Here is a 14,655-nt window from a genome sequence, read left to right on the forward strand (position 1 = left end):
TCCTACTTAAACTCATTCCTAAGTGTTTATGGTTTTTTTTATGCTATTAGAAATGGTATTTTAAGTTTTAATTTTCTAGTTGCTGCTAATATAGAGAAATACAACTGATTTTTGTATATTGACCGTATATCCCTATAATCTCACTAAATTCGCTTATTAATTCTACTAGTTTTAAAATAATAGGTTGTTTTTATTTGCCATGTAGAAAGCCAAATCATTTGTGAAAAAATACTATTTTACTTTTGTGCTTTACATTTGTGCTAACTTATTGGGCTATTCAAATTTTTATATTTTTTTCTCTAAAAGTTTTTATAAATTGTGTTTTTTAAATAATTTTTCATTTCCTATAACTTGTCAATACTGTGGACATAAAATTGCTAGTCCTCATTATGCTCTTAATGTCTATAGGATCTGTTGGGATACCTTTCATTTATTCTTGATATTCATAATTTCCAGTCTTTTTTTCTTTTTTGGTCAGTCTTGCTCGGGGTTTATCAATTTGATCAATCTCTTCAAAGAGCCAACTTTTCTTTTTTGGTTCATTTTTTGTATTATTTTGTGTGGCTTATGTCATTATTTTCTTCTCTTATCATTATTGTTTTCTTCCTTCTATTTACTTTGCAATAATATTTAATAATAATTTACTTAGAATTATATTCTTTAGTTTACAGATCTTTGCTCTTTTCTTTATGTTTTATTGCAGAGCTGGCATGGTTTGCTGATAGACCAGATGTGGGGAATGAGAGAAAAAGGTAATCAAGGTTGACTCTAAGGATTGTGGCCTAAGCATCGAGGTGAATTGGTGGTGTGGTGTGCTGTGGTGGGGAATGCTTGGGTAGTAGCATGTTTAATGTAGAAGTCAAGAAGTTAGGTCTGAACATTTAAGTTATATTGTTGAGTGTGTATTATGGAAGTCAACGGATGACTCTTGGCATTGTAAAAGAAATTTATTGTTCTCATGTTTTCTTGCTAGAGTATACATATGGAGTAGAAAAATAAGAGTTCAAGTAAGGAAGTGCTTACTAAATAGAACACCATCAGAAGAGAGTTCATCATGTGGTCTTCTGACTTCTGTTTGATTTTAAGTGTAAGAGTTTGACACTTAAAAAAAAATGAGTAATGTGATTCACTTCCCCATTAAGTGTCAAATGTTTGATTGGAGAGGAAATTAAGGGTATGGGCATGTGTTGCCAGTTATTTTAAAGGTCAGTAGTGAAACTGTGCTTCACCTACCAATGACCACCATACGATTCTATTACTGGAACAGCATCAGAAAAATAAAATAGTGACCAAAATACAAATAGTGAAAATAGTTATAGATGTGGGTAGTTCTCTGTCTCCGGGATGTGATGATGGTCTTTCCATGGAAAAATCTAGTAGCTTATGGCTCAGTTCATCCATTTGTCTATTAGAAGATATGTGAGATAAGATGGCAAACTTTAAAATCCTGGTATCTTTTGGAAGTGGGTACAAGTCCAATTAAAATATTTTAAAAATTTAATTAGTTTATTGAATTTTTACCACTGGTTTAGAAAAAGTGAAATACAGTGAAAATCTCCTTTTCACCCATTTCATACATGGATTCAGTTTTCTTCCACCCCGCTCACCAGAAACCACAAATTTTCAGGTACCTTTCTAGAGTTTATTATACACATACAAGCAAACATTAATATATATTTATCTTCTTTCCTTTTAAGACAATATAGTATATTATGCATAATGTTCTATATACCTTGCTTTCTCACTTAAAAATGCATTCTGGAATTTTTTTTAGTTGTGTATTATTCTTATCTGTAGATGTACCATGTACCGTAATTTATATGACCAGTCTTCTACTGATGGGCATTTAGATTTTAAAAAATATTTTGCCCTTAAAATTAATGCTGTAGTGAATACCCTTGTACATCAATCATTTATCTGCAGGAAAAAGTCCTACAAGTGGAATTGGTAGATCAAACAGTATTTATATTTGTAAGGTGTTAGATATTGCTAAACTGTCCTCTATTGGGAAGCCCAGATATTCCAAAAGTATTAATTTCTCAATATTCAACTTGCTGAAAGAATTTTTCTTCTTTGGACTGGAAGAAAGAAGAAAAGAGATAACTTTTTTTTGGAGACTTTTTTTCATAAGCAACTTAAACAATTCTTAATGAAACAAAGGGTATAAAAGAAAAGAAAAATCATTTAAGGTCCTACCACCAAGTATCATGTGTTATTCTGATTATTTATGTAGATGAATCCTCATCACCACTCCGTGGCATTGATTTCATTTTTCTTATTAAAAGATGAAACACTAAGGTCCAGAAAGTTTAAATATTCCACCCAAAGTTGCACTAATGGTTGTTCAACAGAATCCAGAAGATTTTTTCTTCTCTCTTAAGAGGATATGCCTATAACAGGAGATTCTACTTTTTATCACGATCAAACTCCATATGCCCTTTGATGGTAAATCCATCTCCTCCCTGATTCTTGTGTTAGGATAAGTTGCTAGGAAAATATATGCTGACCATTGAGTTCACCCCAAACCTGATTGAACTATGAAACTCACTGTCAGGAGATGTCACAGAGTTAAACTCTCTGGATAGATTTTTTCATAGTTCTGTAGAATATCTTATCTAATAATAGGATTTGTAGTTACACAGTCTAAGATAAGGCAATCAGATCTTTTGCTTAGGGATATAAATTAATTGCTGACAGAAGTTAGTCAAGAGAAAGAATATAAGTTTTGACTATAGAGTCCAGTGACCAAAGAGTCTTAATTCGGGCAGGCCACTGCTTTCTAAGCGACCCTCAGGTATTTTTAACAAGATATTTAACTGTGACTGTTTTAGCACTCTATCTGTAAAAAGGAGGGTCATTATTGATAAAAATCACTAACAATGTACTTGGCATAAAATTAGTCATGATTTCTGATGCAGCATGAAATGTGAACTGGGTAAGAGAACAGACTTTGCACCCAGACAGACCTGGGTTTCAACCTCCCTCTGCTCTTTACTGGGTGTGTGACCTTAAGAACTTTATTAATTTTTCTAAGCCTCCTTTTCTTTATCTGCAAATGAGGATATTAGTAGTACCTACTTTCTAGGGTTGTTGTAAAAATTAAGTGAGATCACATGGATAAAATATTTAGCACAGGGCCTGGAACATAGTAAGTACTCATTAAATGGTAGCTGCTATTATTATTAATTATTATTATTATTATTTCGTGTTACTGCTTATTTCTACCCTGAGATCTCTTTAGCACTGGCTGTTGGGGCAGATTTCTATACTGTGTGAACCAATTTTGTGTGCTTAATATGGCTTTATGCTTAACTAAATCAAAAACATAGAGGTAGAGCTCTACCTGACCTTGTAGGCGATTAGCTTTTGCCTTTTCATGCGTGAGATTTGATTATCTTTATCATTGTCTTAGCTTGTGTTACCTACATATCATAAAATTATCCCAACCTTTTAATATCCTGTCACAAACATTTATCTTTTTGACCTTCAGTGGAACTGTGGCAAGATTGCCTGCTCTTGAATGCATCTATCTATCTCATGTAATGTAATATTACCAGGGTTTAAATTTAATATTTACAACATGGTTACTTGGATGCCATGAGTTTTGATTCATCCTTGCCACTAGATGGCATCATAATAGAACACATTCATTATAGTTATTATCCTTTACTGTCTAGCAAAACATGCCATAGAAATAGAAGCTATGGAGGAGCCTTCATACTTGAAACTGAAGTTGAGAGGTTTGAAACAAGGACATTTTATAAGTGGAGGATTTAGTGTTTGAGCATTATGTGTCTGGGGTTCCTCCAAAAGCATACCCCGAGTCAAAGACTTGTGTGCATGTTTATTTGAGAGGTGATGTTGGAGCAGGGATGAGGGAGCAGGAAGAATGAGATTGGAAATGAGAAAAAGGAGAAACATAAGGGTGATGTTTTGAGACAGCCATTGTGGATAACAGAGCTTCATTCTACTGAAACATCCTAAGAAACACATAGAATGCCTCCCAGAATTGTCTACACAATGATTAGGAAGCAGGAATGTTTATCCATTAACTCTTGCTCACTGGTCAAGATTGCTCCCTGCTCTTTCCCTGCACATATGTAAGGGCCAAGTAAACTCCCGCTAGTATCCAAGACAACCATTGGGGAAGAAACTAGAGATACTGTGTGGGCTACAGGTCGGATGCTATCAGGTGAAGCAAATACAGTTTTGCATGGAATTATCTATTCCAACCGGGTTAAAATCAGATGTAAGTCTAGGCGGATGTGACTCAGGGCACCAGATGTGTCTGCTGCAGCTACCTAATAAATCACGTACTCTGTAAATTCTTCCATTTGAAATAAACAAAGAATCCTAATGAACCATCTGCAACACGAAATCCTTGGGGACTACCCAGTAGGTATTCTGGCAAATGTTTAGTGAATAGAAATATTAATGATTACTTTATGAAATTCACAGGAAGATCTCTTGCCCTTTTACAGTCTAGTGTGAAAGGCCTAAATCTTACCCTTTTTATAATTTATAAGTCTTGCCTGTACATAATTCAATATGGAAGGATTCCCAAACCCTTTATCTTTGTGTACTAGGACATAGGAGTGAGAAGTGTTTGTTGTTATAAGAACATGAAGAGTTTGCTAATAGGAAAACACTGGGTGGGGTAGTTTATAGAGATGGAATTGTATTGAACTGGGAGTCAGAAGAGTTCAGGATCTATCTGTGATGTTGGATAAATCATTCAGGTCACCCTAAATTAAATTTTGGGACCTCAATGTCTTTATCTGTAAAAAGAATATATGGCTGAATTCAATCATCTTAAGGTTTCTTCTAGTCCTAAGATATTATGAAAATTATATATGTAGAAAAAAGTTTGACTTTTGTAAATGAACGTATCATATTCATATACATGTTTATGTTTTCACACATGATATAACTTTTTAGACATTGGAATTGATTATCTACTTGAACATATGGAAATCTCCTTGATTTTTTAAAATTTATAAGCTTTTTTTTCTGATTCCAGAATGATGTGTCAGATGTTCAAGTAAATAGAAGAAATACTAATTCTAAGACATGCACAAATAATATGTATAAAATCTGTGTGTGTGTGTGGGTGTGTGTGTGTGTGAGTGAGTGCTACGGGTGGCAGTAAGGTTTATTAAGCTGTGTCTTAGTTTAAGCATTGGGGCTTGCCCATGGCACTCTTAATGTATAAAGCCCAGATATTCTGCCAATTCTTCTTGGGCAATGACACCAGGAAATTGACAGCTAAGTGGATGTTGTACAAAAGCCCATCCTTTATCAGACAATAATCAAGGTGTCCAAAACTTGAAAGGCCAGCATCTCAAGAAGATGGGGAAAAGCATAAGGTGAGTCCTACATTTACTGATGCTTTTGCTTTTCGAACATTTGTTAATTTCCCTTGTGAGGCATAGAGAGTGAAGAGAAAGCAGAGACCTAGAGCTTGCAGCAATATCACTAGGATGGGGAACCACAAATTTAACTTCAGGGCTATTAATGTAGCCAAGACTTATGAGGCCAAGATCCTGAAGAAATGGGAATTTCAGAGAAGTGATCTAGAATTCTCTATACAATTTTCCCTCAAATGAAGGGAAAGGTGAAGCAAATCTAAGTTTGCATTGAATTATCTATTCTAACCTACAATCAGACATAAGGCTAATTCCTAAGCTGAGCATGAATGGAGTGAGCGCCTAACAAACCCAGAAAAAAGTAGTTGCTAAGCAGTTAAAAAGCTAACCAGAGCTTTTGGCAGCCTCATGGTGCTAAAGAGAGACAAAAATTTTAATTTAATTTAGAACCTGCCAAGGAGAAGAGATCTCAATAAATTCCCCAGGCTTTAAAAATAGACCTCTGACTACCATATGATCCAGCAATTGCACTACTGGGTATTTACCCCAAAGATACAAATGTAGGGATCCGAAAGGGTACATGCACCCCGATGTTTATAGCAGCAATGTCCACAATAGCCAAACTGTGGAAAGAGCCAAGATGTCCATCAACAGATGAATGGATAAAGAAGATGTGGTATATATATACAATGGAATATTATGCAGCCCTCAAAAGGAATGAGATCTTGCCATTTGCAACGACATGGATGGAACTGGAGGGTATTATGTTGAGTGAAATAAGTCAAACAGAGAAAGACATGTATCATATGATCTCACTAATATGAGGAATTCTTAATTGCAGGAAACAAACTGAGGGTTGCTGGAGTGAGGGGTGGGGTGGGAGGGATGGGGTGACTGGGTGATAGACACTGGGGAGGGTATGTGCTCTGATAAGCGCTGTGAATTGTGCAAGACTGTTGAATCTCAGATCGGTACCTCTGAAACAAATAATGCAATATATGTTAAGAAAAAAAAAAGAAGAAGAAGGTAGCGGGAGGGGAAGAATGAAGCGGGGGAATCGGAGGGGTAGATGAACCATGAGAGACGATGGACTCTGAAAAACAAACTGAGGATTCTAGAGGGGAGGGGTGTGGGAGGATGGGTTAGCCTGGTGGTGGGTATTGAGGAGAGCACATTCTGCATGGAGCACTGGGTGTTATGCACAAACAATGAATCATGGAACACTTCATCTAAAACTAATGATGTAATGTATGGGGATTAACATAAGAATAAAAAAAAATAAGGTTAAAAAAAAATAGACCTCTGAAATATCATGGCTGGTGATAGGGATAAATCAGTAATAGATTAGCCCTCACAAAGTCTTTTTTTTATTTTTTATTTTTTATTAAGTAGGCTCCACACCTAGCATGGAGCCCAATGCGGGGCTTGAACTCACAACCCTGAGATCAAGACCTGAGCTGAGATCAAGAGTCAGATGCTTAACTGGATGACCCACCCAGGCACCCCAGCCCTCACAAAGTCTTAAAACTAGCCTCCAATTATTTCAGTTTTAATTGGATCAAAATTTCCTGCCTGTTAGGCAAAGAAAATAAAATATTCTCTGGAGAACTATAACATTGTCTATAGTCTCTCTCATCATTCATGCATAATCCAAAATTATCAGCTATTCCAGGAAACAGGACCAAATGACAAAAAGCTAAGAAAAAAACCCCCTGACAATAGAAATAGGTCTGTAAGCAATGCAATATCAGGGTTAACAGAGATATAATTTAGAAATAACATGGTTAACATGTTAAATAAATTAGGTAAAATAATAGAGAATGTCACCATAAAAATAAAATCTAAAAGTATAACTAAATAAAAGTTCTAGAGCAGAAGAATTAAGAAGTCAAAAGATGAGTTTAACTGCAGATTAGACACAGCAGAATAGAGAATTAATGAGTAGGTAGGTAGAAAATATTGCTTGAAGTGCAGAGAGGAAAAATAAATAGAAGATAAAGATAGGAGCATAGAGCCCACATAAGACTTCGTAAAAATATCTAGTAATGTGTAAGAGGGAAAATGGAGCAGAAGAAATATTGAAGATACGATGGCCAAATAATTTCCAAAAGTAATGAAAGACTTCAAACTGCAGATTCATGAAGTCCTATAAACCCCAAACAGAATAAACACAAAATGTCACTGGAAAAAAATGATGACACCTATAAAGAGAAAATCTAAATCATATTCCAAGAAAAAATAGGTGAATGTCCTTTAAAAGAGCAACAATAAACTGACAGTTGACCTTTCAAAAGAAATTATGAAAAAATAAAACAATGAAATCAGAGAGAGAGACAAACCATAAGAGACTCTTAATCATAGGAAACAAACTGTGGTTTGCTGGAGGGAACGTGGCGGGATGGAGTAACTGGGTGATGGACGTTAAGGAGGGCACGTAATGTAATGAACACTGGGTATTATATAAGACTGATGAATCACTGAACTCTACCTCGGAAACTAATAATACTTTATATGTTAATTAATTGAATTTAAATTAAAAAAAGAAAAAAAAGAAATGATGAAAGCTAGCAGATAACCAATGATATATATAAACACTAGGAAGAAAATAACTGCCAAAGAAGAATTCTATGCTTCGTGAAAAAACCTTTCAAAAAGGAAGGTGAAATAATGACACTTTCATTCAAATAAAAATGGAGAGAAATCATTGTTAGAAAAATCATACTAAGATAAACACTAAGGGAAATTCTTTGCAGAAAGTTAATGATCTTAGGGGTGCCTGGGTGGCTCAGTCGGTTAAGCGTCTGCCTTCAGTTCAGGTCATGGTCCCAGGGTCCTGGGATCAAGCCCTGCATCAGGCTTCTGGCTCAGGGGAGTCTGCTTCTCCCTTTGCCTCTCCCCCCTCAGTTTGTGCGTTCTCTCTCTCTCAGGTAAATAAATAAAATCTTAAAAAAAAAAAAAGTTAATGATCTTAGCATGGAAATGCAGGAAAGAATGAAGAGCTGCTGCAAAGATAAATATATGGATAACTCTAAATAAATATTGACTCTTTATGACAATAAGAATAAGGTCTAGTGGGTTTAAAAAGTATGCAGAATTGGGGTGCCTGGTGACACAGTTGGTTAAGTGTTGGACTCTTGGTTTCAGCTCAGGTCATAATCTCAGCATTGTGGAATTGATCCCCACGTGGGCCTCCACACTCAGCATGGAGTCTGCTTAAGACTCTCTCTCCCTCTAGGGAGTGAGTTAAGATGGCAGAGTAGTAGGGGGACCCTGAGCTTGCCTCATCCCTTGAAGACTCTCTTTCTCTCTCTGCCTTGCCCCCTAAAATAAATAAATAATTAAAAAATAAACAATATACAGAATTAAAGTACATGACAACAGTAGCACAAAAGGCAGGAAAGAGTAATGGGAGTTAAGGTGTGAGATTCTTGCATTATCTGGGAAGTAGTACAATTACTAATTTAAGGTAGATTATTAAGTTCTGAATGTATGTTGCAATAGTTAAGGTAAATACTAAATGAACCAAAAAAACCAACTAAAAATCTAATAAAAGGGAGAAAATGGAATGGTAAAATAATTGAATAGTCAAACAGAATGCAAGAAAGGAGAAAAAAGGAACACAGGAAGATCAGATAAATGAAAAATAGTAACATGGTAGATTTAAATTCAAATATTTTAGTTCAGACAGTCTCTGGTTTATAATGATTTGACTTAGGATTTTTTGGGTGTGAAAGCAATCTGCATTCTGTAGAAATTGTACTTCGAATTCTGAAGTACAGAATTAGCCCAGGAATCTGCTCAGTTAGCCTCAGGATCACGAAGGTAAACAAACAATACACTTACAACCATTCTCTACCCAGACAACCAGTCTGTTTTCCACTTTCAGTAGAGTATTCAATAAGTCACATAAGATATTCAACACTTTATTGCAGACTAGGCTTTGTATTAGATGTTTCTGTCCAACTGTAGGCCAATGTAAATATTCTGAATATGTTTAAGGTAGGCTATGATGTTTGATGGGTTAGGTGCATCAAATGCATTTTCAGCTTAGGATGTTTTCAACTTACAATGGGTTTATCAGGATGCAACCCCATCATAAGTTTGAGGAAGATGTGTAATTATATTAAATGTGAATGGGTAAAATATTTCAATTAAAAGCAAGGATTATCAGACTGGATTAAAAAAAACAACTCAACTATATACTGCTTATAAGAGATATGCCTTAAACATAAAGACACAGAAAAGTTGAAATGAAAAAGATGGAAAATGATACAGTATGTAAATGCTAACCATAGAAAGGTGGTTTATCTGTACCAGTAGTAGACAAATTTTGATGCAAGAACTATTACTAGAGATAAAAGAGTCATTTTATAATGATTAATGGGACAATTCAACAGGAAGATATAACAAGTTTAAATTTGTGTGCATCTAATGACATAGACTCCCACATAAAAAAACAAAAGCAGATATGAATAAAAGGAGAAATAGACAAATCTATAATTATAGTGAGAGATTTTAACACCTCTCTCAAAGAATTTAGTAGATATAGAATATTTGAGCAATACAATTAACAAACTTGCCTGTGTGTGTTGTATAACATTGCATTCAACAAATGCAAAAATATACGTTCATTTTCACGTGCACATGGAATGTTTATTTTTTAAAAAATTATTAACATATAATGTATTATTTGTTTCAAGGGTACAGGTCTGTGATTCACCAGTCTTACACAATTCACAGCGCTCACCATAGCACGTACCCTCTCCAGTGTCCGTCACCCAGCCATCTCATCCCTCTCACCCCCCCTCCCTTCCAGCAACCCTCAGTTTGTTTCCTGAGATTAAGAGTCTCTTATGGTTTGTCTCCCTCTCTGGTTTCATCTTGTTTCATTTTTACCCTTTCTTCCCCGATGATCCTCTGTCTCGTTTCTTAAATTCCACATATTAGTGAGATCATATGATAATTGTCTTTCTCTGATTGACTTATTTTGCTTAGCATAATACCCCCTAGTACATGGAATGTTTATTAAAATAAACCATTCTCTGAGTCATAAAGCAAGTGTTGACAAATGTCAGATATTCTTTCCAAAATCCACAATCTCTATCCAATCATAAGAAAACCATTAGGCAAATTCAAATTGAGGGACATTCTACAAAGTACCTGACTGATAACCTCTCAAAACTGTCAAGGTCATGAAAAACAAAAGACTAAGAAACTCTTACAGACCAGAGGAGACTAATGAGACATAATGATTAAATGCAATGTGCTAGCCTGGTTTGTATTATGGAAAAGAAAAAGAACATTATAGTGGAAAAAAATGGAGACATCCAAATAAAGCCTGAAGTTTAGTTAACAAAAATGTACCAGTGTGGGTTTCTAAGCTTTAACAAATGCACCATGGTAAGGTAAGATGTTAACACCAGGTGAAAGTAGGTGAGGGGTATGTTGGAAGTCCTTGCATTATCTTTACAACTTTGCTGTAAGTCTAAAATTATCTCTCCAAATTTATTAAAAATAAAAAACAAAAATGGATAACTCAAAACAAAAATTGGCAAAAACCTGAGGAATTAAAAAAAAATGATATGCAAATGTCCAATACAGACAAGAAAAGATGATCAGTTTAATCAGTAATGAGAAAAATGCAAGTGAAAACCTCAGTGCATTATCACTACACATCCTCCAACATGACTAGAATGAAAAGACAGGAGAATACCAAAATAGGTGAGGATGTTGAGAGACTGGAGCTTTATGTACTGCTGGTGGGAATGTAAACTGATAAAATCATTTTTTTTTTTTTTGGCAATGTTAACTTAAACCAAACATACGCCTATGTTAACTAAAACCAAACATACCACCCAGAAATTCTGCCCTACATGCACATGTATGCTGAAAAACATGGGCAAGAATGTTCAGAGTCACTTTATTCGTGATGGCCCCAAACAGAAATGTCCATAGATGGATAATTTGTGACACATGCATACAATGGAATATGATATATGTATGAAAGAAATATGAACTACCATTACAAACAAAAATATAGTTGAATCTCACAGACTTAATACTGAAGGGGAAATCCATACTTCATGATTCCATTTATTTAAAGTTCCGAAGTAGATGAAATTAATCAGGGTGATGGATGTCAGAGTAGTGGTTTCCTGTGGGGGTGGTAATGACTGAGGGGCATGAGGGAGCCTTCTGTGGTGCTGGTGCTGGTCTAAATCTCAGTCGCACTGGTGGTTATAGGAATGTGGTCAAAATTCATCGAGCAGTGTCCTTAAGATTTGTGTACTTAACTGTATGAATATTATATATCAATATAAAGTAAAAAACACAAATCCCCTGGAAACCTGAATTTCAATATTAAAACACTTCTACCATGCTCTGTAATACAAACTATAGCAAAATGGTTTAGTCAAAGATCCTATAATGTTTGGAAATGGAAAATCCAACTATTATTCAAAGATAATGGAAGGAAACAGTATAGTATCAATTCTTGGGTGCTTGTGTATAACCTTTAAAAAATCAAACAGGGACGCCTGGGTGGCTCAGTTGGTTAAGCGACTGCCTTCGTCTCAGGTCATGATCCTGGAGTCCCGGGATCGAGTCCCGCATCAGGCTCCCTGCTCAGCGGGGAGTCTGCTTCTCCCTCTGACCCTCCCCCCTCTCATGCTCTCTCTCTCTATCTCATTCTCTCTCTCAGATAAATAAATAAAATCTTAAAAAAAAAATCCAACAGATAGGCAGAATGCTGTTAGTAGAAAACGTCTGCACAATACTTTGATAATTAATTAATTGACCTTCTGTGCTTTGGGATTTATTTTATTCACCACCTAAACGGATCCAGGGAGACCAGGTACAATTATTGTACCAACTAAGGCCAAATTAGGCAACAGATTCTCCTAATGTTCTAATATTTTGAAGTGTAGAGAGAACTGTTTGAATGCCTAGTACTGCATTTACAAAATTTGGGGACCTCATGATCAAAGCAAGTTAAGATTAATATTCATGGAAGATTTAACAAAGAGAAAATATGAAGACACATCAACATCCCTGAGAGGAGACTAAGAAATAAAGAGAACATGACAGCAGGAGGTTTTAGAGGTTTGGGGCTTCCTCTTTTAAAATAATAATTTAATATCAGCAAGCTAGAGTGTTTAGCATTTACTTCGTATTGGACAGTGTGGTTAGTTTCTCTCTCTATATGGATATTATATGGATGGATATTATATATATAATCTATTTTTAAAAATGCTTACAACTCTGAAAGATACTCTTGCTGTCTTACCATTTCACAAATGAAGAAACTGAGGCTTAGAGACTCTAGATTAAATTACTTGATGAAGGACACCTATGTTCATAGGTGGCAGGGCTATGATGCAAACAGGTGTGGTGGGCTCTTGAACCCATGCTTTTATTCACTGTTGTTCATAGCAGTATCTCATAGCATGAGCCCTGTGCCACCTGCATGAAATCCCAGGGGACACTTGTCAAGTAGTGATTCCCAGCTGCCCAAGGCGGGCAGAATCTCTGAAATGGGAGGTTGTGAGTCTCAATTTTTCTGAAGAGCCCTGAGTTTGAGAACCACTCCTCTTTGTTCTAATGACCCTGAATAGAAGTGGGACATTTTATCCAAATCTGACCTCTCCAGTTTACATTATTATCGAATAATAGAAGGGGATAATGCTCCTTGAGTGTATGCATGCCATTGTTGTCTCATACAATCCCTTTTCCATTTACTATGATTTCATCTGAGATTTTTAAGGGAATAGATCCAGTTTCCAATTTCAGGTTGTTTATGTGTTGAATATACACAAAAGGAACTTTGAGTTTGTTTAAATAAATGTTTATGAGTCCCAAGAAGAGTATATGCTTATTGATTCTTTTCACAACATTCTAAATGTTAAGTTGAAGCAATAAATTCATCAAAAGGAATATTATCCTGCCTACACAGTTTTCTATATTGGACCCCTTGAGACTGGTGGAAATACCCAATAATGGTATGGCATGTGTTTTTTTCAGTATAAGATCTACACGACAAAAAGTGATGTGGAAATGATCATATAATGTGTAACAGTTAATTCTTTCAGTCTTTTTTTTTTTTAAAGATTTTATTTCTTTATTTGACAGAGAGACACAGTGAGAAAGGGAACACAAGCAGGGGGAATGGGAGAGGGAGAAGCAGGCTTCCCGCGGAGCAGGGAGCCCGATGCGGGGCTCGATCCCAGGACCCTGGGATCATGACCTGAGCCGAAGGCAGACGCTTAACGACTGAGCCACCCAGGCGCCCCAATTCTTTCAGTCTTAAAACAAATTATTTTAGCATGTTTCCTTCTCCAAAGCCTCACTTTCTTGAAAAAATGAGATGGGCAAAAGGGTAAGTAGAGGTTGCTAAAGCTTAAGCCTTGCATTTTTCCTCCCAGTTTTCGGAAAAAATATCTACTGTAGTGTCTGGAAAATTTCTCGTTGTTACAGGCAGAGAAAAATCATAGTAAATAATTAAGAATCTTAGTCCTTAGGAGTCTGAGATGCAGCCAGACCTGGGTTTGAGGCACCTCTGCCAACTAGTATTGTGATCTCGGGCAGGTTCCTTACCATCACTCTTTGTTTCCTCGTCTTTCAGTGTGATGGATAATAGTCCTATTTCATGGGTCTGAGAATTAAATGAAATAATGCACGTACAAAGTATAGCACAGTGCCTAGCACCCAGAAAGTATGCAACAACATTAGCTACTATTGTAATTGTTAGTGTCCATTTGTTCCGGGAGACCTACGAAAGTAAATATGAAATATACTATTACAGTTTCATGAGTTAGGGAACTGAAGAAATCATCAACAACAACAACAAGCGATCTTTTGACATTTCCAGCCATGTGTGATTTTAAGAGCTCCCCTGTGACAGATGCATGCTGCCTGAAACAAGTTCCTCATTGCTTCCAGTGTTCTGTGCTATGGCGGTTTCTTCCTGGACCCAGAGTCGTTGGTTCCTTTTCTGAACATTAGCAACTCCATCATGCCACACAGAGATGCGATTTGAGAAAGGAAAATAAAGTTGTCTTGTGATATGGAGGGCAAAGCTGATAGACACTAGGTAGCTTGTCAGCAGTCTGTTTTCTGAGGATCCCTTAGTTCCATTGCTCAATGCAGAATGACCATAGCAATGTTTTTCTCTTATAAAAACAGTTTGCCCCCCTTACACAATGTGTGCTTAGTATAGAAAAATTGAACAAAAGGGAAAAATAAAAATATGAAAACAAGTAATTAGAAATTACTTAAATAAAAGCACAGTTAG

The sequence above is a fragment of the Mirounga leonina genome, unplaced genomic scaffold (assembly GCF_011800145.1).
Source record: "Mirounga leonina isolate KUSES-001 unplaced genomic scaffold, KU_Mleo_1.0 Mir_94, whole genome shotgun sequence".
Lineage (NCBI taxonomy): Eukaryota > Metazoa > Chordata > Mammalia > Carnivora > Phocidae > Mirounga > Mirounga leonina.